Source organism: Ambystoma mexicanum, chromosome 1q (assembly GCF_040938575.1).
Source record: "Ambystoma mexicanum isolate Mex_15411 chromosome 1q, UKY_AmexF1_1, whole genome shotgun sequence".
Classification (NCBI taxonomy): Eukaryota; Metazoa; Chordata; class Amphibia; order Caudata; family Ambystomatidae; genus Ambystoma; species Ambystoma mexicanum.
In genome coordinates this window covers 517,789,176-517,811,666 of record NC_090922.1, presented here as the reverse complement: position 1 = coordinate 517,811,666, position 22,491 = coordinate 517,789,176, and the positions used below count along the sequence as shown (strand labels likewise).

Sequence of the window (22,491 nt, the reverse complement as noted above, 5' to 3'; positions counted from 1 at the left end):
TGTATGTGTGTTTTCCTCCAATCCTAAATGGAGGCTTAAAAATACCTGCATACAAAATTAAGAGTTCATGTTACCGTAATCATGAATTCTGGAGCGATCCCTCGCTAGCACAAGAAACGTGAGGCAGCCAAAACAAGTGCAAAGAAAACAATGAGTGTTTTAGTATGCTAAGAGATAATCTTTTGCATTCTGGGACTTTGAGTTCTGATTTTTATCTTTTAAATTCGGAACAATTCCCAGAATGCAAAGAATAGACCTTTCAACACATCTACCCAACTTTCCCCTCCAAATAATGCATGAACAGCAATGGGTAAAATAAAAAAAAGCGATTTACATTGAAAAACGAAACACTCACTGGCCAACCTAAAATGGGCTATGCACAATTTAAACACTTCTGAGGAAGCCGGGGAAGGGGAGCGGTGATGGGTGGGGAGTGCGCCGCACAGCCTGGACTCTGTCACTGTGGTGTAATCTCAGCAGAATTTGTGAAGCAACGGCAACAGGACAATGATCCATGTATGGCGAGAAAAGGCAAAACCCCAAAATGAAATACAGCATGAAGGTAGTGGGCAGGCAAGGCACCTGTGCTTGGAGACCAGGTGTAGCAGGGCCCTGTCCTTGCAATCTTGCTGTCCTTGGGAGTGGGTGTCTTACAAAGCTCCTGCTGGAAGAGATCTTGATTTTCTGTATTCAAGCATATTTTCTCAGCCCATTGTTCCCCAGAGTAGGGTTCACTGGTGGGGTCGGAGTCCCATGGCCCATATAACCTGGCGTCTATTTACACCGGTCATGCAATACATTTAAACAGAGTTGAATATCTCTAAAATGTTTACGGGGTGCTTGACAAGAGCATATAAACTCTTGTGCGGCTCCAAAGTCTTCAGCAATTGTCTGGCACATTTAGAAACCAGACCAAGCTGGCAAATATCTCAACCCATTATTCACTACACGGGTTGACAGACAGGTTAGTAGGGCAATGCACTCTCTTGGTCTCCATGTCCCTCTATCGCTTCAGGGAGTACACAAACAATCCCGGTACGAAAACGATTTTCCAGCGACAGAGGCATGTTCATGATGCAAAGTAGATCTACAAAATAGAATCGATCAAAAAGGGTGGGAGGGCCGGGGCCCTATCAGGTTATCTCCTGGCATCCAAGGCGATAGACTGTGTGTAAGAAGGGGTAGGAAGTGCAGACATGCGAACATGTGCCAACATCCCAAACTGCCTAACCAATTATACACAGGGCTTCTAATACAACAGGCTCTAGAGGTCAGTCTGAGGGGCATAAGACCCCCCCCCCCTCACCCTCACCCCGGTACATTTTCGTGCCATAATAAGTAGGTCTTACCAGGTAGTCCTCTTTAAACCTCCCATGTACTCATGTGAAATTATATTTATAACACATTATTTCCTCTCCAGTCGCCATGGATTCCAGGCCATTGCAAACATTGAATTATTCTGCATTCGTCACTAATTCTATGTCAGGACCAGAGTCGAGCATTATGCTTCAACTTATTTATTTGTGCGCTTCAGCAGTTTCAACAAAATATAATAGAAAATGCTCCAAAACGCTTGTTTTCTTTATTTTTTCCCTTTAAAACTACATCTCCCTGTTCGCACAGTCCCTTCTGTACTCCATCTCACTTCCTACCTGTGCCTATCTGTCCCATTCTGACTCTATGCTCCTCTTCTTTTCCTGCTCTTAGCAAGATAAGTACTACTCTTACTGTTAAGCCTCTCTAGATGTAAATTAGACAATGTATATAGCCTATTATGTATTTATATGATCAGCACAGCTTCTAGACAACTGTGCAAGCGTACCTGCATGTATAACGCAGCGTTTCCATAACGTTTAACAGCGTAGCAAACGGTTATTCAGGTCCCACAGAAGAAGCGTTGACGTGCACAGCGTAGCGAGTGAAAGCTAGAACCACCCCTTGTGAGCTAGCGGACCCTGTGCTACATTTACAGCACACCCGATGGTCCGTTTCATCTCACCGGGCTCAAAGAATGAAATGTCGGTCCATTCAAAAGGGAGAGTCGAGCACGAGCTCAGGAGCACAACGGCCCCCTCCCTCGGGGAGGAAGAGAGAAAGAAAATGAGCGGCTCGGTCCCTTCAAGGGAGAGCTGAGCGAGGGCACAGACGCGCAACAGCCCCCCTTCTTTGGGAAGGAGGAGCCAAATCCAACACGATCATCGCACATGCGACACAAGACTGCCTAAGGCACAATCCAGCTCGGAGTACACCGAGCACGAGTGAAAGCAGCACAGCGGACCACAATAACCTTCAGAAGCTATTAGGAACAGATTATAGATATCACCCATGTTTAGGAGGGCGCAAATAAAAAAAAGAAAGAAAAGAATGAGCCACAGGGATTTTGACACCCAACCAATAGGGCAGTGAACGTGCACAGCTACCTGTTTATTCAGGTACTAAGGCACACAGAAATATACTACTCACAATGTCAGATTATCAGTGGGAAGACGAGGAGCAAGCGCAGGACCTAGCGCTTAGCTTCAGAACAGTGCTGGGGAGCTCATTGGTACAGGCAATAGCAGAAGGGGTAAGACCCATCCAAGACAGACTGGCCTCTCTGGAATCACGCCTAGGACAGACCCAAAAAGGGCATAAGAACAGTCCACAAGGGTCCATAAGAGCCCTCAGCGGAGTAACACGATATGCAAGAGGAAAGCCTTGCCAACAACCCCAGGTCAGAAAGAAGGGGTAAAGCATACGACCCCAGAGGTGTCTGATGCCTTTGGGAAATTAAAAGAAGCCTTCGTCCAAAGGGCAGCAGTGCCATACCTCCAGACCCTCGACCCAGTGGAAGACAATAAGGGTGACACCGACATAGTCAGGTGATGAGTCACAGGGAGCCTCTACCCCCTTCGTGAGAGGGAGAGTAGGCCTACGGAAGACTGGTTAACACCTAGAGGTGGAAAAAAGGCACAACGAAAAACATCTAGGAGGTGCCAGACATGTTTAGTCTAGGGGACATCACAAACCCTAAATCATCAGCCTGGCAGCCATCCCCTTCACCCCTCCGAGTGGCGATATACATGACGCAAAGGCTACGCAAGGCCCATGACAAAGAGACCAGGGAGCGTATGAGGGCAGAATGTCCAAGACCGGACCTAGCAGGCAAAGTGGCAGAAGCCCCGGAGCTCGACCTGAAGATGCTTGCTTTCGTCACAAAGTCAGCAAAGGACCTCAAGTAAGGGATGGACAGGACCTTGAAAAGTTGCCACGAGAAAGTACTGGACCTCTCAGGACCGTTAGCTAAAATCATGGACCTGGCAGAACGTGCCAGGGACACAGGTGAAGACCGACAGTGGCACACTGGCAAATTGGGCACAGCGAGTAGTATGCCTCCTAGGCAATGCAAACTGCCCTTCCATTGGAGAGGAGGAGAGGTCTCCTACTGAAAATGGATGCCAAACTGAGTGACCTGGCCTCATACAAGGCATGAGAATCACCACAAGGGCTGTTTGGCGAAACCGTCAGCAAAGAAATGAGGAGCTTTGTAGGAACATACACATCCCCAGACAAGGCGCAAGGCTCCATAAAGATATTCGCCAGTTGGGTTTTTGCAGGGACAGGCCGATAGAGGTAATTCAGCCGGTCACTTCACATCTACCCAAAGACCTCAGTGTCTAGTTTCCCCCCCCCCCCGACTAGAGGACCATTCCCAAGAGGACAAAGAGTTAAAAGGAGCCGGACGCTTTCAAGGAACGAACACAGGTGAGACCCGGGGTCTACCTGACAGTCGGGGAGAGGACACACAGGTTTTGGCACAATTGGTGCAGGCTGTCCAGCGATGCATAGGTACTGCAGGCCATCAGAGGGCTACAGCTGGAATTCATAGCATATCCGATTCAAGAGAGACGACCAAGTCCTATTCTTACAGCCGTAGCAGAGCAATCACTGCTCCGAGAGGAGCTGAAACAAGTCGCATACAAGAGTTGTACAGTTTTTACAGCAACCGAGGTTGCCTAGGGATCGCTAGAACCTTTGACCTCATTTATTAAGGTACCAGCCATAACTAACACGTGGCACCACGGAAATGTTTTTTCGTATTTAATCCTTGGTACAGAGTCCCTTACATATGGTGGTCGACCAGGCCACGCCACGGTCCACAATCTGTATTCCTAGAATTCACAACAAATAAAATAGTATGGCTGAGGGACAAACCTTCAGCTACACATTGGAAGAAACGGCAGAGATTATCAAAGGTCCCTCCATTTTTGATCCCACTAATCCTAATATTAACAATACACCAGCGCCAGGAAGCACAGATTTATTAAAACTAAAGGACGGAATTACATGGCCATTTCTTGTGGGAATACGTCTCCAGCAGGCCTAATCGTAAGGAATGAACCCAGTCTCTTTTTATGTGATAAGGAATATACCGCCACATAGCAGTGAAATGTAGCCGGGACCTCATGGTCCTGACCATAACCACTGCCAAAGAATAAGCAAAGACATCCAAGAGGAATTAGAACAAGAAGAACAGAAGTTTTTTAATGACACTACTATTATTGATGCATGTGAACAACTGCCAGCAACTAATAAATTGCTGGAAGAGTTCAAGAACATCAATATTACTAAAAAAACAAAAAAACTGAACAAAGATATCCAAGATTTCAAACTTGATATAGTCTTTCCATACACCACAGATAAAGCAATTGAGGCTGCCGGAGCCAATCAAGCACCACAGAACACAAATCAACGAAAGAAAAAATGGGTATCTTTCTCTAACTTCAGCAGAAGTGGGTCCGATGATCAAAATTACCGAACTCGCCAACAAGGGTATGGGAACGTCCAACAACCATCACAACTCCCCCAACAACCTTTTTTAGGGGGAGGTGGCATGATGGGGACACCTGGCTGGGGCCCACCATGGTTCCAACAATTCACCCCCATGATGTGATCATGAGGCCGCAGGAGAAGGACCCGATAATTCAACCACCTATCCCCATCTTCAATTTAGCCAATACTAAATTGTCACCAGCTCAGACATCACTCTTATCCAAAGGACTAACCTTTGTCCCAACGCACCAAACTGACTGGTTCAATACAGAAACAGAAATAAGAAAGTTTTGTAGAACAATACGTCTGAAAGTCTATTTTGACGATGACAACCCTATGGAAAATGAGGAAGACTCGGGACTCCGTGTTCCAGCTACCTTTTTTCAACAAGACAATCAGGTACCACCCCCGCCCCTCTCCCCCCCCCCCCCCCCCCCCCGAGATCATTGCCTTTGAAAAATGTATCGTGGCGGATCTTAAACTAAAAACCAAAAGAATACAGCATCACCACAATATTTCAAGACAAGAAAGAGAGGTAATATCAGATTTGTCTAAAAATAAAGGACTTCTGATTAAGCCTGCAGATAAAGGAGGCAGCATTGTGCTCATGACATCACTACAATACAAATCAATGGTCAATACACTTTTAACAGACAGTGCCAGTTACAAAAAAAAATCAAACATGATCCTACTAAAGAAATCATGTCTGAAATTTCAGAAAATGCAACATATGCAAGAGATCGAAAGTGGATCACACCCAAAGAATGGAAGTTCCTAACTATTAATCAAGGAAGGATCCCCACAATATATGCACTTCCAAAGATCCACAAAGATGCTGAAAACCCACCAGGGAGACCAATTGTCTCAGGATGTGGATCAGCACTTGAACCAATATGTCGCTTTATTGACTCATTTTTTGAGCCTATGAGCATTAAAACCTCTACATATCTTCGAGACACTATGCAAACTATACAGGTGTTCGAAGGCCTTGACTTTGACCCAAATAAACAACTGCTAGTGAGCCTAGATATTTGTTAACTCTGTATGAGCATCCCACAGACAGATGCCATAGAGTGCATGCTCAAATTCCTCACTCAATTCTAATTACAAAACCATGTTCCTGCCAACTGCATTATAGAACTACTCATCTTAGCTCTATCCAAGAATTACTTCGAGTTTGACAGTCAATTTTATTTTCAAACTAAGGGTACTGCAATGGGGGCCACTTTTGCCCCTAGTCTGCCAATTTTGTATATGGCTGATTTCGAACAGACCCATATTCTATTAATCAACAATCCTTTCAGAAAACAAGTTAAAAAATGGAAGTGTTACATCAATGATATTTTGTGTATTTGGGAAGGCATAGAATCTGACCTCAAACTGTTCCACACATGGCTCAATAATATAAATCCTAACATCCAATTTACTATGACATTCAGTAAATCATCTATTAGTTTTCCAGATCTACAAATTGAGCATGCCAACAGGGGTCTAAAATGCAATCTCTTTAGGAAACCCAGGGACCGCAACACCTTGCTGCACTTCCTAAGTGACCACCCCAAACATATAAAGGAAAACTTACCTTACGGCCAATATCTCCTTATTAGAAGAAACTGTTCCGAAGTTAAAGACTTCTATGAACATGCGGCTGATCTTGATGTGACGCTTAAAGAACGGGGCTATCCCCATTGCATTATTTCACAATCCAAAAAGAGAGCGAGTTTCTATAATAGAGACTCCCTTTTAGCTGGGAAAGAAAACACAACGACCCAAGATTCGAGAATGACCTGTGTCATTACACTTGGTACACATACTCCACATATCCGCAAACTTCTTTCCAAACACTGGGTTCTGATTAGACTTTGTCTGCCCAATGAACCTCTCCCTCGTTTTGCTTATAAACGAGCAAAGAACTTGAGAGACCAATTGGTCCACTCATGATTCGTCAAACCAGCCCCCAGGCTAGGACTTTGGAACCTACAAACACAGGGACACTTCCCGTGTGGAAACTGCTCTTCCTGCAAATTTACTCACAAAATCAAAGACTTCAAGATCTTTGACCAAGTGTGGACCCTCTGCAATTTAACTAACTGCAAGACCAAACAGGCCATCTATATTATTGAAAGTCCATGTGGCTTGCGTTATGTAGGCCAGACACAAAGAGCAGTCCATGTGTGAATCTGTGAGCATCGATCTCGCATCAGATGCAAGAATTTGTCAGCACCTTTGGTAGCTCACTATATGGAAGCACACCACTCACCAGACGATATATCATGGTGGATTGTTGACACTGTGACTAATTCCACGAATATTATGAGCAGCCTGTTGCAAAAAGAAGCGAGGTAGGTACAGCGTTTAGACAGTTATTATAACGGTCTAAACGAGGAATGTATATGGCCTATTTAATACACACAGCTCGATATCCATGGCCCCCACCTGCGCCTCCCTCTCTTTTTCCCCCTGATTGAAAAGATCCCGTTCCCTGCTCCATTCCATACAGGGAGCTATGACTAGGCCACGTGATGACTGGCTGCCGGTGTGGACTACAAGTCCCAACACCCTCTGTAGCATCTCCAAACCCATCCAAGCAGGTTCCGGCACCACAATGCCTCTGTGTGGACTGAGTCTTCTGTCACACGTATCTCTGTTGATACTTCTATTGTAATATCTTCAGCAATAGTTCTGACTTTAACTCCTGTCTGGGCATTAATCTCACTTTTCCCCCTGAGATCATTCTGAAATTTCTTACCACTCAAGGTTGCATTAAATTTCGACCCGTGTTTGGTTGCCCTAACAACCCAGAGACAAACGGCACTGGCACCTACCAAGTGCTCCGTGTCTGTGTCCGACTTTTAACTACGGCACATGTCGGTTCGTCCGCCGACAACATAGAACTGCTACCGCAGCACGCTCGTGCCCTACACCTCCATTATGAGGGGCCACTATCACATCAGAATTTGGGGTGCACACGATCCGCCACTCGGACCGTTCCATCTCGTTTGTGCATACCCCTCTGCTCTACCGCTCTTGGTACAGTCTGCCTTGGACCCAGGAAGGTAACCTAAGCGACGGCCAAAGCTCCTGCAACAATGGTGACCGCGCCTCGATTAGACTAAACCTCGCATTCTGCGGCGCGTGACAGCCGCTGTGTGCGATGCTGACCAAGCGCCTGTGTCAGCTTTCGACTTTATTCCGAACAGCTTCCCAAACATACGGCAGGTATTGTGAAACTTGTTCCTGGCCTTCACTTTCTGCCGCTTTGACTACACCATCCAGCTTTACCTCTGACCCATGATTCACTCGACCTAGAGGACAGATACCGTTTTAATTTAATAACAGTATACCATATTTTGCAATCTGCTCAAATATACTGCTACATTGCAGCTCAAATAACCCCCACCCCCTCCCCTTTTTGCTTCGCTAATATTGGATTCCACTCCATTCTAGTACGTATGGACAGACACCCGCCCTGCATACCCTCTGGAGAGGGAGCAACCTCATCTGTTCCCACCTTTGTGTACTGGACGGAACACCCAGACCAGCAACTCGCCTCCAACAGGACGCCACGATTAACGTCCAGGTAGGCTTGTTTGTAAAGTTATAGATGCATGTGTTACTTCAGAATCATGCACGGTGTTGTTACACCTAGTATACATGCTCCATTTAGACATCCACCACCGGGCACACCAATCCATCCCCATAGGCAATTACCAGCCTTCATAATCCACACCAACCCACTTCTTTGGTCCAAGCCAGCATGGGGTTATACACTTCTTTCTCCATGTTGGTTCTTTGCATCCACACCTACTAATTCTCTCACGTATGGCTGTGTTCACTTGGCCCAGTGTCAGTCAATCTGGTCAACACCCACCTTACCTTTACTCTTAGGTATCTGTCTCTTTGGAATACAGAGCTGGACACTGGGGCACGCCCCTGGTTTGAATACCATATGTGACTCTGGACATACGCATGTGAACTCACTGTGCTTTCTCCTGCTTCTACAACAGGGTAAGTAATCTGTGTACTCCATTTTGAGCTTTCTCAACATTCCCTATGGAGGAGGTTTTCTAACAACATTGTGTCTGTATTCTCTTCCCCAAATCTGATACACATTTGCATCCTATTTTTTTTGCGTCCCTCTCCAACAGAGCCAGCAGCTCGTCTTTTTCGCCCTGAGGAAGGCTACGTATAGATGCCATCAATTAGTGGCATAGCCGAAACGTGTTTTTCAGTGCTCTACAATCCAACGGAGGAATATATCTTCCAAATATCCTCCACAGAAGCACTGGTCACTTTCTCTTAAAAGATTTGGTATTTTTACACATTGGCATTCAACAAATTTGAAGACTTGTCCGAATATTAAGCAGGTCTACAGCCCTGAAAACTACTACAGTCTCGTAGGATTTATACATTATATCCCGACAATATCCTTTTTTTGCTTAGCAGGATTTGTTCAACCTATTTTCCGATATAAGTTAATCACTGCTCAGATGACTGTAATGATTACTCCAATTTAACTATTTTCTTTCACCTATGAGTTGTTTGGTTCAAGAATGTAGTTATGTAAATATATATGTATCTTTTGTTTCTAAATACCTTTAACTAAAAACCTATTGTATGATTTTGAATTTGTGTCATATGTCTTTGGTTGTTTAGATGTTTTCATTTTCTAAATTCAAATATACTAAAACTTTAATTCTACCTGAGTGTACCCTTACTTTGTTGTTTTTCATAGTGACCCTTTGGGCACAGATTCAAATCCTTCTCCATAAATCCATTACCTTCTTTGTAAATCAATGACAATGAAATGAATATTGCTCTATATGTGGATTTCTTTTTTGTTAGATAGCTATTCTCACAGCCGTAGCAGAGCAATCACTGCTCCAAGAGGAGCTAAAACAACTCGCATACAAGAGGGCCATCGAGCTCTGCAGTCAGGATCCTATATTTATCAGCAATATATTTCTGGTACAAAGGAAAGAGAAAGTAAGACCAGTGATAAATCTCAAAGAGCTGAACAGTTGGGTAGTGTACAGGCATTTCAAAATGGAAGGTGTCCATCAATAGAGGGATGCCATAGGAAAGAACAACTGGCTGACAAGAATAGAACTAAAAAATGACGATCCCAGTAGCTGAGGAACACAGACCTTTCCTAGCCTTTTATTGGGAAGGGCGATTATGGCAATTCAGAACAATGCTCTTCGGGCTCACGTTGGCTCCTTGGGCGTTTACCAAGCGCATGAGGTCAGTAGCAGCAGGGGATTCGAATGATCTCACCCCTCTACATACACCTCTGAAACTCTAACCAAACAACCACAAACCCCAAGCACAACAAACCGCACAAACTTCATTACACCGCAGCAAAACAAACCACACATTGCTTCGCACAACAGCAAAAGACGACTACAGACCGGAAAAGCACCCCCAAGCTCAGCAAATGGTGTTAACCGAACTGAAGCTGCCAACAGCACATCACTGCTCTCTTGCACTTATCCTGCTCGTTCCCACTAACTTCAACCCCCAACCCTTTTCCTTTTCAGATCCGCCAGGGGACCACTTCGGTGGTGATAGTGCGCAGTACAAATATCTGTTAACATTAACATATATCTGGAAGACATACTACTGATGGCAAGCAGCGAAGGGACACAGATATCAGACAGAGTGGGTAGACATCTGCTCACGTCGCTAGGCTTCCTGGTGAACTTAGTCGCCAACAAAAAGTGTCAACTGCCTCAGTTTTGTAATAGATACCAGGAAAGCGACTTTAGAACTTGTGCTGCGGAAGCTAAGAGACATCAAGTGTGAAATAAGATTATGCGTAGACAAACAGGTCATCTCGTTAAGAATGCTGGCGAGAGTAGTGAGGCTATTAGCATCATCCATACAAGCCATCTTTCCCAGGCCCCTGCATTACAGAGCGCTTCAGAGATTGAAAATAAAGCACCTGCAGCAAGGTCCAAGATAACATCATTTGATAGCACTAGACCACGAATGCAACACAGAATTAAAGTGGTGGCTTCAGAACATGGATGCTTGGAACGGGGGAGCCATCGTAGGCGACAGCCCAGACTTCGTAATGTAATCCGATGCCAGAAAATTAGTCTGGGGAGCATGCTGCGGCGAACTAGGGACAGGAGGGAAATGGAGTGCAGAAGAATTACAGCTGCATATAAATTGTCTAGAACTGCTAGCTGGAACTTTCGCTAGAAAAGCGTTTACCAAAGACAGAGTAAGCAGCTGCATACTACTGAAGATGGATAACATCTCAGTCAGATACATAAATCACCTGGTAGGAACGAAGTCCAGACTCCTAGCAGAATTAGCAAAGGACTACTGGCATTATTGCCTATAGGCAGAGATCACAGCATAGTACCTACCAGGAACCCTGAAAGCTGTCGCAGATTGGAGCTCAAGGCACCTGACAGACTCCAGCCACTGGATGCCCAGCAGAACGGTGTTCCAGCCACTGGACATGCTGTGGGATCTATTCCACACAAATCTGTTTGCCTCCAGGCTAAACGCACAAGTGAAGAGATTCTCCAGCTGGAGGCTAAACCCAAGAGCACAAGGAAAAGACGCTTTCCTACAGAATTGGAAAGGAGAGTTGCACTAAGCCTTCCCTCGATTCATAATGCTGAGCAGAGTGCTAGCGAAAGTGCACAGAGAGACTGCAACAGTATTGATAGTAGCACCCATATGGAAATCGCAAGTTTGGTTTCCAGTTCTGATGGAATTTTCCTTGGATTTCCCGTGGATTCTCCCATCAGATGAAGGCCTGCTCACAGACCCAACTGGGTCATGTCATCCCCTGAGACCGAAGGGCACGCTCCCTCAGATGGCATGCAGCGTATCAGGAAAAGGTGGAGCTTGCCAGGCATTTCTGGACACGCTGCACAACTCTGAGTCTTTGGCCCCTTCCACACGACAGAGCTACGACACAGCAGGGGGCAAATGGGAGAAGTGGTATTAAGAGCAAAGTATTACTCCCGTTTCAGCACCTGAAGTAGTAGTGCTGAACTTCCTAGCATCCCACAAAGATGAAGGTTAAGCATTTAGGACCATGGGAGTTTACCGATCAGCGATATCAGCAGGCCACTTGCCAGTGGACGGAGTACCGATAGGGGAGCATCCAGCAGTGGTCAGGCTTATGAAAGGAGCAAGGTTCCAGACACCACCAGTACCCAAGTACACATTCCTTTGGGATGTGAATAAGGTTCTTCACTTCCTCACAACCATGGCCAAGCTATAGGGGAAACTAGCAATACTTCTATGCCTAGTATCCTGTCATCGAGTCGCAGATGTTAAGGCCCTAGATGTAGATAAGAAAGTGTTCGGACCAGAAGGAATTACCTTCATACTCCTTGTCGATCTCGTATCCCTATCTGCATGCACAACCAAAACTGTGCATTAGAGAATAAGAATCCAGGAGAGTGGAGCGACGTCCAGCAGAAGTATCTCAATTGCTAATTGCACATAGGAAACCCGTCAGAGTTGTTGCGACAGCGACTAAATCGCCAGGTGAGTGAGCAATTTCATGCAGCAAGCAGGCGTAGATTTAACACAGTTTGGAGCACATTCAGTAAGAGGAGCTATGGCACCGAAAGTGTTTGCAACAGGCGTAGCCCTAGTAGACATTATGAAAACGGCAAATTGGTCAAGCGACAGCTCGTTTAAATTTTTTTATTTTAAACCTCTAACTTCAGTGGTAGGAGTGGTGAAGCAGAGCTTTGAACAAGCATAATGCTCGCTTTCGGTCTTGACATAGAATGAAGATTACCCCTTCTAATTGCGCAGGGCGTCTTGAATCTAATAATGACACGGATGAGAGCATTACTATGCCACCCAGCAATGCACTGTGAGGTGAAAGAGAACAAGTTTGGCATGCTGTATAATTGTTGACGATTCACTTGTCAGTTTATTCCCCAATGAATGTTAAAGGATATTTGTAATGCGCACTATCACCACCGGAGTGTTCAAGCGAATATGTAACGCTTACCTGGTCTCTACAGGAGCTTAATGATTTCCAAGCCTGTTGATCTGCTAAAACTGAAGCCTAAAAGGTGTTTCCCCTCAAGAAAGAAGATGAGAAGGAAGGCGCTGTAATTGATAAGAATGGTGAAAACTACTAGAATTCCAGGTCTGTTTTCCACACAGAAGTAAACCCCCCTCTGGATTGTAAGACCCACACTCTCCTCACCTGTGTTTTGCGTTTAGGGAGCTCTCCATCCTGCTATCATACAGGGGCACGTTGAAGTTGAGTCTCTGAAGGCTAGGATGCTGTTGAACTCATGTAGACTATGGAGGCAAATGTCTTTAAAAGTAAATGAGTCTCTTGACAGAACAAAGTAGAAGAACCGTTGTCTCTGAAGAAATTAATGCTTTCTAAATTGGAGAGATCTCTCTGGCTAACTAATTTATTCTTTCTTTTGCAGATTCTCAGAAGATAAAGGCTTTAACAGAATAGTTTGAAGTTTCAAGGAAAAGAATATGAAAACCTTTTCTTGTGGAAAGTTGGCGCGCTTGCTACAAATGAAGCGCACAAAACATGAAGGGGTTTTCGGTATCATGGCAAGGAGTTTTGACTGAGGAAGGATTGCACGTGTATTCAGGAAGAAAAACGCTGCACAACGTAAGTTTGTATTGTCAGAAAACACTACAACTTTCTACTGCGGAGCGCGGTTAAGAACTGTGAGGAAAAACTCTGTGGAGCTTCAGGTACGTATACGCGTAGGAATTATGTTTACTCTTAACACTGTAATGTTCATTTAACAACTAAGGTACCTTTTGTTTTGCAGGTCTTCGGATACAGAGAAAAATACCTCGGAATGTGCTGCGGCTGCGACCTGAGAGTGATGACTGAATAGGAACTTTGACGAAAGAAAATTCTTCCACTGGAAGACTGCGGCGACGGAAAACTTCAATCAGGTAATTCTTGTCTGTGGTCTATAGATATTCTGTGAGCTATTCAAAGTATTAATATTACTTTTTCTTTGAATTTACAGGTTCTGTGAGCAGAAGCGCCGGTAGCATTACACCGCTGTCAGCGGACCAAACGTGAAGTGCGCGTTACTGCGGAGGCAGAGCTTAAGTAGCCCTCAGTGTCAAATGTCTTGATCTCTGCTGATACTTGTCCATGACTCATTGGGCGGCCATTTTATGGGTACTGAAAAGCTATTGAATCCCTATGGAAGTCTATGGTTATTTAAGGCTGTGAATTGTGAAAATGCCATGTGTGCCAGGCTAACACCCACCTTAAGCCTACTGATCTATATAGAGAATCCCGCCTGGCCTGAACTCCAGAATCTAGACTATGAACCCCGGATGTGATCATGACGGAAGCATTGCCCACCCTTAATGATGTTCTCTCTTTAACGGGAGATGACCAGAATACCAGCCAAAGAAGTAATTTGTATTTGTATTTATTATTTTTATATAGCTCCTTAATCCAAGGCGCTTTACAGTTTAACAAGAATACATCGAACTTGAACAGTAGAAGCAATAATAATATACATCAAACCAGAAAAAAACAGTATGTAGAATAATTTGCATATGAGGATGAAGAAGAGAGGAGGGGTGGGTAAGGAAGGAGGAGGGAGAAAGTAGGGAGTAAAGGGAGTAGTAGGAAGAGAGGAGAATTTAGGAGAGATGGGGGAAGATAAAGAGAACTATGACAGAGGGGGGAGAAAGAAAGGTGAAAGGGGAAAAGGTGTCTGGGTTGGGAGCAAAGGAGTGATTTCAAGGAGGAGCGGAAGGAGAAATAGGTGGGGATGGAGCGGATAGAAAGAGGTAGGGAGTTCCAGTGTAAGGGGGCAAGGAGCTGAAAGGAGCGGAAACGAGAAGAGGCACAAGGGGGTGGGGGGGATAGATAGTCAAAAGAGATCTGCTGAACGAAGGGAGCGAGAGAGTCAATAGAGCAAAAACAGTTGACGCATCAAAGGAACAGTGGACGCCAAAGCAGTCAGTGGCTTACAACGCGAGACAGTTGATTTCAACTTCAGTTGACAGTTGAACGCCAGTTGCGTGGAATACAAGATCAGTTAGAAGTGAGATGGACTACAGAAGGTGACATGTAGTTTTAAAACTAAAAAAAAAGAAAATGTGTGTTTTGTAGTATTTTCTGTTATATTTTGTTGAAAGCGCTGAAGAGCACAAATAAAGAAGTTGAAGCATAATGCTCGCCTTCGTGTCTTTTATAGAATCAAGACTCCCTGCACAATTAGCAGGGGTAATCTTCATTCTATAATCTTCAACTATAGAGCAGTCTTGTGATAAATGTCCATTAAAGTAAACTAATCATTATTAGGGAGATTTTCTTTCAGCTCTGTGATGAGGGTCTTTGGGTGCATCTTCCTGACTTAGGTCCTGCTAGTGACACCTGTGAGCTTACCAGGCTCTCAGAGTGGGCTGGGTACTATATCACGTTCTGGAGATATATCGATATATTTTCTAAAACGATCTAGGATGAGACAATACCATTAACATCGAGATACATACATTTTTACATAGACTACAATTTTTTATTTACGTTTTGATATTTACACACCTCTAAGTCTTCTCGAACAAGAAGACTAACCCTGTACTTGCGCTTTATTATCATCAATGCCTTATAAATAAGGCTTCTGCTTTTATAGGGATTTTTCTTCTGCAATTTCTGTCTGTTTATCCATATTTATTTTTTGGCTTTTTTTCTGTATTCATCCACATAAAATGTTTGTCTTACAAAAAGATAATTCGCAACCAGTATTTTTCTGCATTTATGCTAATAAAAAATGCATTTATTAAGGCAGCCATAAAGGAAAGAAATGCTAGCTCACTGTTTCCGTAACAAACGGATGCTCCTGTGACTGGTTCTGCCTTAAGATACATGCTGTCAGTAAGTTGAAGTACTTTAATAATATTGTTATACAACTTTTACACTCTCCATGCTTCCGATCTGCAATGTGATTGGTCTACGTTGTATGAGTGACATCATAGAGAACCAGACAGAAAGACCTGTTTTTTACCTGCATTTTCATGAATAAATACAGACAAACACAGAACATGATGCTTTCTAGGTAAAAATCAAAAACGGAAAACTGTGACCCTTATTTATAAAGAGGTTTGTGACATCTTGCATGCAGTTGGCGGCTTACAACAATTTAACCCACAAAGAATATCGAGATATACATCGCTGGTGGGGTAAGCGACGTGCCGGGCAGAGTCCTCCGAAGAGGACCTGGAAGACGACCGAGGCATTCTCGGAAGCGCCGACACCGAAGAGGCTGAGGAGTGGCGAGACCGACTCCTAGAAGGAGACCCACGAGACTTCCGACGATGACGCGGAGAGTCACCCCTCGAATCATCCGTCGAAAGCCCCGCAGACTTCGACTTCCGGGGCTTGGACACCCGACCTACCAACAACTTCTTCTTACGTTCGCGTAAGGCTTTGGACGTGAGCGACTGGCAGTCGATACAGTCATCCGTGTCGTGGGCCTCCCCGAGGCAACCGTCGTGCGAGTCCGTCACCGACATCTTGGACCCACACTCCCCGCACTTCTTGAAGCCCGGACGCGGGGTCGAAGTAGAAGACATCTTCACACGAAGGATTTTCACAAAACGAACAGGTTCGAAGAACCGAGAAGAACAGAACTCCAAAGAGTCGAGGCGTTTAACCGAGAAACACGAAGCAACACGTTTGCGGAAAAAACGGAACTGAGGCTACAGGCGTCGTGCGTCCTACTTATCACATCGGATGACGTCGGAGGAGGTCCTCGACGACGGCGCATCGACGTCATCGACGCAGGACGCAGACGCCAGGAAAAAAGTTTCCGAAGCAGCACAGCTGTGGTGATTACATGTCTTAGATATGGAATACGTCGGAGGACCCAATCCCCTCGAAATACATCATATATCGCCGTTCAACCCAAAAATATCAAGATAGGGCTTTGGACTCATCGACCAGAAGTGGTAGTCATAACAAAACAGCTCTGGACTAACTCGGGTGGCGGAGTAGGGTGGTTAACAGGTGCAGTACACACACACTTCATTTATATCCATTGAGAGAATGTTCACACACCATAGTTTTATATAAATAAACAAATCTTTAGATAAGAAAATGCCAAGAGAAAAACCACTTCCAGATAAACTTTGCAAAACAAAAGATACCACAATGTATCGGGTAAATAGAAACCGTTTGAAGAGGAGTTCTTTGGAGTTCAATTAGAGTTCTTTCTAGAAAACAAAGTGCAGTAAAGGGTATATAAAAAAGTTTTATCTAGGCAGCCGGTTTAAACAGACCAAGGGAGACCAGTAGTGCAGATGTGGGGAGTTAGCTTTGTGTGAAAGTGTCCCAAGGAACAGCAGAAACCTGAAAACGAAGAAGAGGCCCAAGGATGAAGAAGAAAAGACTTGCTAGCAGCAGAGGCAAGTTAGGAGTGCAATATCCCAAGACCAAAGAAGCAGTTCTGCTGCAGGCAGGCAGAGATATCCAGAAGTAGTTGCACGATATTCATCGGTCTACCGAGACACAATTAATGATTATTGAACATTTGGTGAGTCCCAGGTCAAAGGTCAGAACCAGGGGTTCGTGAAGGTCTTTGATGCAGGGTTCCCAGGTCATCCTCTGGCACAAGATTCAGCTTTCGAGGAAGTAGTCTGCTTGGCGTGACCACAAGGACAAGCACATTTTGAAAAAGGTTGAAGAAGTCACTCTTAAGAAGAGCCAACCATGGAAGGATGGGGAACGTTTGGAGTTTTGTTATTGGAAGCAGCACATGTACCTGGAGCTTTCCAGTGAGATTGAACGATGGCGGTTGCCCGATGTACTCTGATGACCACAGACTTCTATCTAGGTTTATAGGCTCTCACCAGATAAGCCTACAGTGCTACAAGGCCATGCCAGTGGCAGAAGTGCGATATACAAATGCCAATTAACATTACTCAATTAGAAGTGCTAGTAGCATCACTATTGTGTAGGACGAGTGTGTCTCACATCTACATGGAACATAACATTCCATAACCACAGCGCCTTTCATCGTCCCTGGATTTCAACATTCCAAAAGACAATTTTAGAGAAGGAAAATACAGATCTTTGACAATACTAGGACGACACAAACTAAGCCACCAGTAGGCACCGAACTGCCCTGACTGGCAGGACAATGACTGGAGGAAAATATCTTTGGCTAGTGGGGTAAACATTCTTACACCACCTCCCATAGCAGTAGTGATGGCCCGTTTTTCGCTGCTCGCTCTCTTCAAATTCACCCCCCTCCTCCATCGCTGAAGCAAACATACCATGGTGGAAACACACTGCTCCTATCAGCTGCTGATCTCGGCAGGAAACTGCACTGAAGAGGCAGAAATGCCAAAACAAAGCAGCTGGGAAATGCCTGACGGAGGCATAGCTGAACTAGTTCCAGCAGCTGAAGGCCAGGCCTTCATGCCTCACAAACGAACCTTTTAATGCGGGACGTTTACTAATTCAGTGTGTACTCATTTGGACAGCCTTAGCTAATCGGGGGCAATGCCTGTGCGGTCCTGCTTCAGCAGAGAACTATCAGGGTCAGGCTGGGGCATAAGATCCGTCCAGGCCCAATGAAAAAGTGGCTCACAATCACACATTATTATCCAGAACAGACTTTTATCCAGGGGGTGTTTTGGTCAAATATGTTGCAAATAGTGCATTGGAAACCTGTTTGTTTATTAACATTGGTTAAAACTAGTGTAGTAACTTATGAAACTGTCCTACTGTGGCCACAAAAGTTGTCCATTCAGAGAGGGGATTGGGGTATGAAAGGTAGTCCTTTGACTTGGAGAGAGGTTCAGGGAATGGGGGTCCCATCACCTAGGGCGGAGAGTTACCCAATACAAAAGGTATAGGCAAAAGGAAGGAGTGAGGGTTCACACCTGGTTCATTTGGTACAGTGCTCTTTCATATACACGACGGTTTTACTGCTGTTCAAAGAGGCGAACATTTTCTGCGTTTTTAGGGGGGTGGAGGCGGTTGCTCTCCGTTGTAATTGTGATGCAAATTATCTATGATTTAACGGACCACTGATTAATAATAAATAAGATAAGTTTTATTTTTAAAAATGTGATCCATTCGAACAATAAAAAACCTGCCACATTTTAGAATCATGGTGCTGGCACTTTGGACATAGCTACTTTGCCCTACAGTCCAGTCCAGTCCGTGCATGCATGCTTCAGCCTTTGAACCACTGGGTCTCCCCTTCAGAAAGCATAGCTTTTTGCATTATGAGATGGTGGTCAAAAATGTAATGGATGAAAATGCATATGGAAGGACCATTGTTAGTTGGGATAAACAAATCTGCTGACCGCTCTCTACAACCCATTTGTAATGAAAATTGATACAATATTTTTATACCAGGTAAAAAACATTAAATTTTTTTTTTTAAATGACAGTGCATTTGAAAACATATTTGCTTAGTAACATTGGTTAAAACGAGTGCAGTGACTTATGAAACTGTCCCACAATGGGCAATAAAGTGTTCTATTCTGTTAATAAAAAATAAATTTAAAAAAAGGACCCATCCTATGGGCTGGACCGTCAGGCATTGCCCTAGTGCCCTATAGGCCAGTCCGAGACAGAAGACGATCATGTGCGGGCTTTCAGATCCTGACATGGAAACTGTGTTGGCTTCTTTTTTCTTTGGGGGTGAGGGGGGGGTGTCTTAACAGGCTGTACCAATTGTCCTATGCAAATAATAAACGTGCGTGCACCTTTCCCCCTATCCTTGTAAAACTGAGCCTACAAGTCTCATAACCCAAGTGTGGACTGCCGAATGATGCGGCCACACCAGGGCCACTTTTGGCAGACATGCGAGCTGCAGGGCCAAGTTCCACAGTTGCAGCCGGCTGTTTCTCTCCCGAATAACACACATTTGTTTGAGGCAGGCAGCTCTACCGCTTTCCCCCGGTCATTCCTCTCCGACCCAGACCTGCCTACTCTCAAAGAATGACAGTGGTGGCTGGAAATACCTGCTCCCGTGGCCTTGCGTGGAGAGGGCCGGCTGAGCAGAAAACCCTCTACTGGCCAATTCTTTTACACGTTTTGCTTACATGTAAAACAACAAATTATAAACTAAAGTTCGGAGGCATACACTTTCCTCGAGGGATTTTTCTTCGGCTTTATGTTCACCATTTAGTTTTGTCCATTCCCTTGTAAACGTGTGCGTTTCAGCACACGGAAATAAATCCCTTCAATGTACAAAATACGGCCTCAGTTGGTCGGGCCACGATTTCCATGGCAGGCACCACAACCAATGGGCAGTGAAGAATCCTAGGCACAAGAGTTAATAGGTGAAGTCCGACATGCCAATGTCGCCACAGCTGGTGCAGCCGCCACAGACCACTCAGGACAGATAGGCCCTTGAACTCGGCGTTGATTAGAGTTTAGCCAATTGCAGATCAAACTCCCCAGGCCCTCTCCTCTGCTACCAAAGCACATTCAACCACTTAGTATCTTTCCATTTGTTTCACTGTTCGCTTCAAAGATACTTTCACTTCTAATATCCCCTCACACTTTTCCTTTCCACGAAAGACAACTCGGGTTCACCCCAGGGAGGGGCACAATGTGCCACTATCTGAACAAGCCTCCGTGCTGTAAGACCACTGCAGTGGTGATGTGAAAATTATACAAACTTTAACATAACATACCGTTGGTTCCTCAACAAGCATTGTTGACGTAGCTGCCATCACCCTGGCCAGAAATCACAGGCAACAGTAATGCCGAAGAGGACCATATACGATCCACTTGTACAGCCCTCATCACAACTTGCACTCCGGGCCGGCCTAAGGGCAGGGTGGGGCAGGCAACTGCCCAGGGCGCCAGGACCCACAGGGCGCCATTAGCACCCTGCCACACCAGCTCAGGGGAGTCCTTCAAGAGCTCTCCCGAGCTAGTGTAGTGGGAGAAGGCACGGCAGGCACCCTTTTGTTATTAAATGCACCAGATGATTACCTCCCTGCTCCGGCGCGGGAGCGAGGCGTTTTGCATTGGAATAGGGCACTCATGCATTAGCATGAGCGTCCTATTCCAGTGATTAACTCCCTTCCAGGTCCCGGAGTGGGGAGTTAGAAAAAAATGTGGCGCTCCTGCACCGCCCCCCCCCCACTCCCCCTGCCGGGGGGTGTGGGGCCAATTCGCCCAGGGCGCTGCTGCCGCTAAGGGTTGCCCTGTTTGACTGCAGCCATTGAGAGGTTACAATAACCCAGTCCCTCTCTTCTTTTCCGCCAGGTCACCCTCACAAGATGAAAGTTCAGACAATGAAAGGCAGGCAGGCACCACCAGTGCCAGGTCACCAGGTTTGGTAGAAGTTTAGAAACACAGAAGCCATGATAGGCATGGAAGCCAATGACAGGTTTGGACCTCCAGGTCCATCTGCTTGCCGCCAGTAACACCATCCATATATCCACGATAATAAACTACTTGACTCTGAATCTTTCTGAGGGAATGGCATTAGAATCAAAACTAGAAAGCATAACTGCAGGGTTCGAAATTTGAACAGGAGCTAAAACCAGCTCCTGGGTGTCGGGCATCACGCAAAGGCAGGAGGTAACAATGGGAAACCAGGAGCGAGTACCTAACAACTGCAAATCGAACTTCCACATGAGATGCATACTTTTGGTCCATTTTGGTCCATACTTTTTGTCCTTGACGGTGTCGATATTGAGGTACAGCTGTGTGACATTGGCATATTGGTGGATATGGATGTTGTGTGTGGCTAGGAGGGCCCGCAGTGGCTCAATGTATAAATTGAAGATTGCTGGGGAGAGGATGGAACCCTGCGGCACTCCACAGGTGACAGGTAGCATTGGCGATCTAGAGGAGTCCATCTGAACAAACTGCTGCCAGTTGGAGAGTTAGGACTTGAACTAACATAGGAAAAGCTTGCTGAACTCCATGTGCCGATGTAGGGTGTATGTAAGCGCCTGGTGGTCTACTGTGTTGAAAGCGGTTGAGTAGAACTGGGAGGCATGGGTGGCCGTCGTCAAGGATGTTGAGGGCGTCATCGACCACGTGTGTATGGTTGCCGTCTACGTTGTGCATCTTGGTCTGAACCTGGATTGGTAGGTTTGGAGAAGATTGTTGGTGTTGCTTTTGTTGCTGCTGTTGTGCGGTTTCCACTTTCTCGTTTAATCTTACCTAGGAAGGGAAGATGGGTGATGGGGCGATAGTTACCTGAAGTCTGCCCTGCAAAAAGGAAAGTACCAGAAAACAAGCCCTCTCTGCCAACACCCCAAGACTATGGAACCTCCTCCCAGTCAGCATCAGACCCGCCCCCACGCTACAATTCAGCAAATAAGTAAAGACCAACCTCTTCAAGTAATCTCTCCTCAACACCTAGGTCATCTCATTGCCTCACCTGACTCGCTAGACGACACCCACCCTCTCCTCCCGCCACCCAGTACAGCTGTTACCTCTGAAAAGCACTCTGTTAGGCATCTGTACTGTTGTATACCTCTAAAGCCCTCCAATGCTTCTCAAAGCTAGGTTTGCATTCAATAAATACCATAATAATAATGGAAGGGGAAGCTCGTCTGAAAAGGAGGACTATGACAGGAATGGGGGAAGGCGGCAGGAACGCAAATAAAGTAAAGGGTTGTTGACAATTAAGACATGCAAGGCACAGCATTGGAAATTGGCAATTTAGGAGGGAGGGCTAAAAATGGGCAATTTAT

The 22,491-nt window shown here is 45.3% G+C and overlaps 1 protein-coding gene across 8 annotated transcripts in view; it reads right to left on the bottom strand.

The window, feature by feature from the left end:
- The window catches only part of ARHGEF1 (Rho guanine nucleotide exchange factor 1), a 1,792,426-nt gene that overhangs the window by 1,539,651 nt on the left and 230,284 nt on the right, over positions 1-22,491 (bottom strand). For 2 of the 8 annotated variants that reach the window (XM_069640917.1, XM_069640919.1), the window contains exon 1: positions 1,823-2,055. The exons of the other annotated variants lie outside the window; for them this stretch is intronic. The gene's annotated coding sequence lies outside the window, so the exon portion shown is untranslated. Of the gene's footprint in view, positions 1-1,822; positions 2,056-22,491 lie in introns of those variants that run through there. 8 annotated transcript variants of the gene reach the window in all.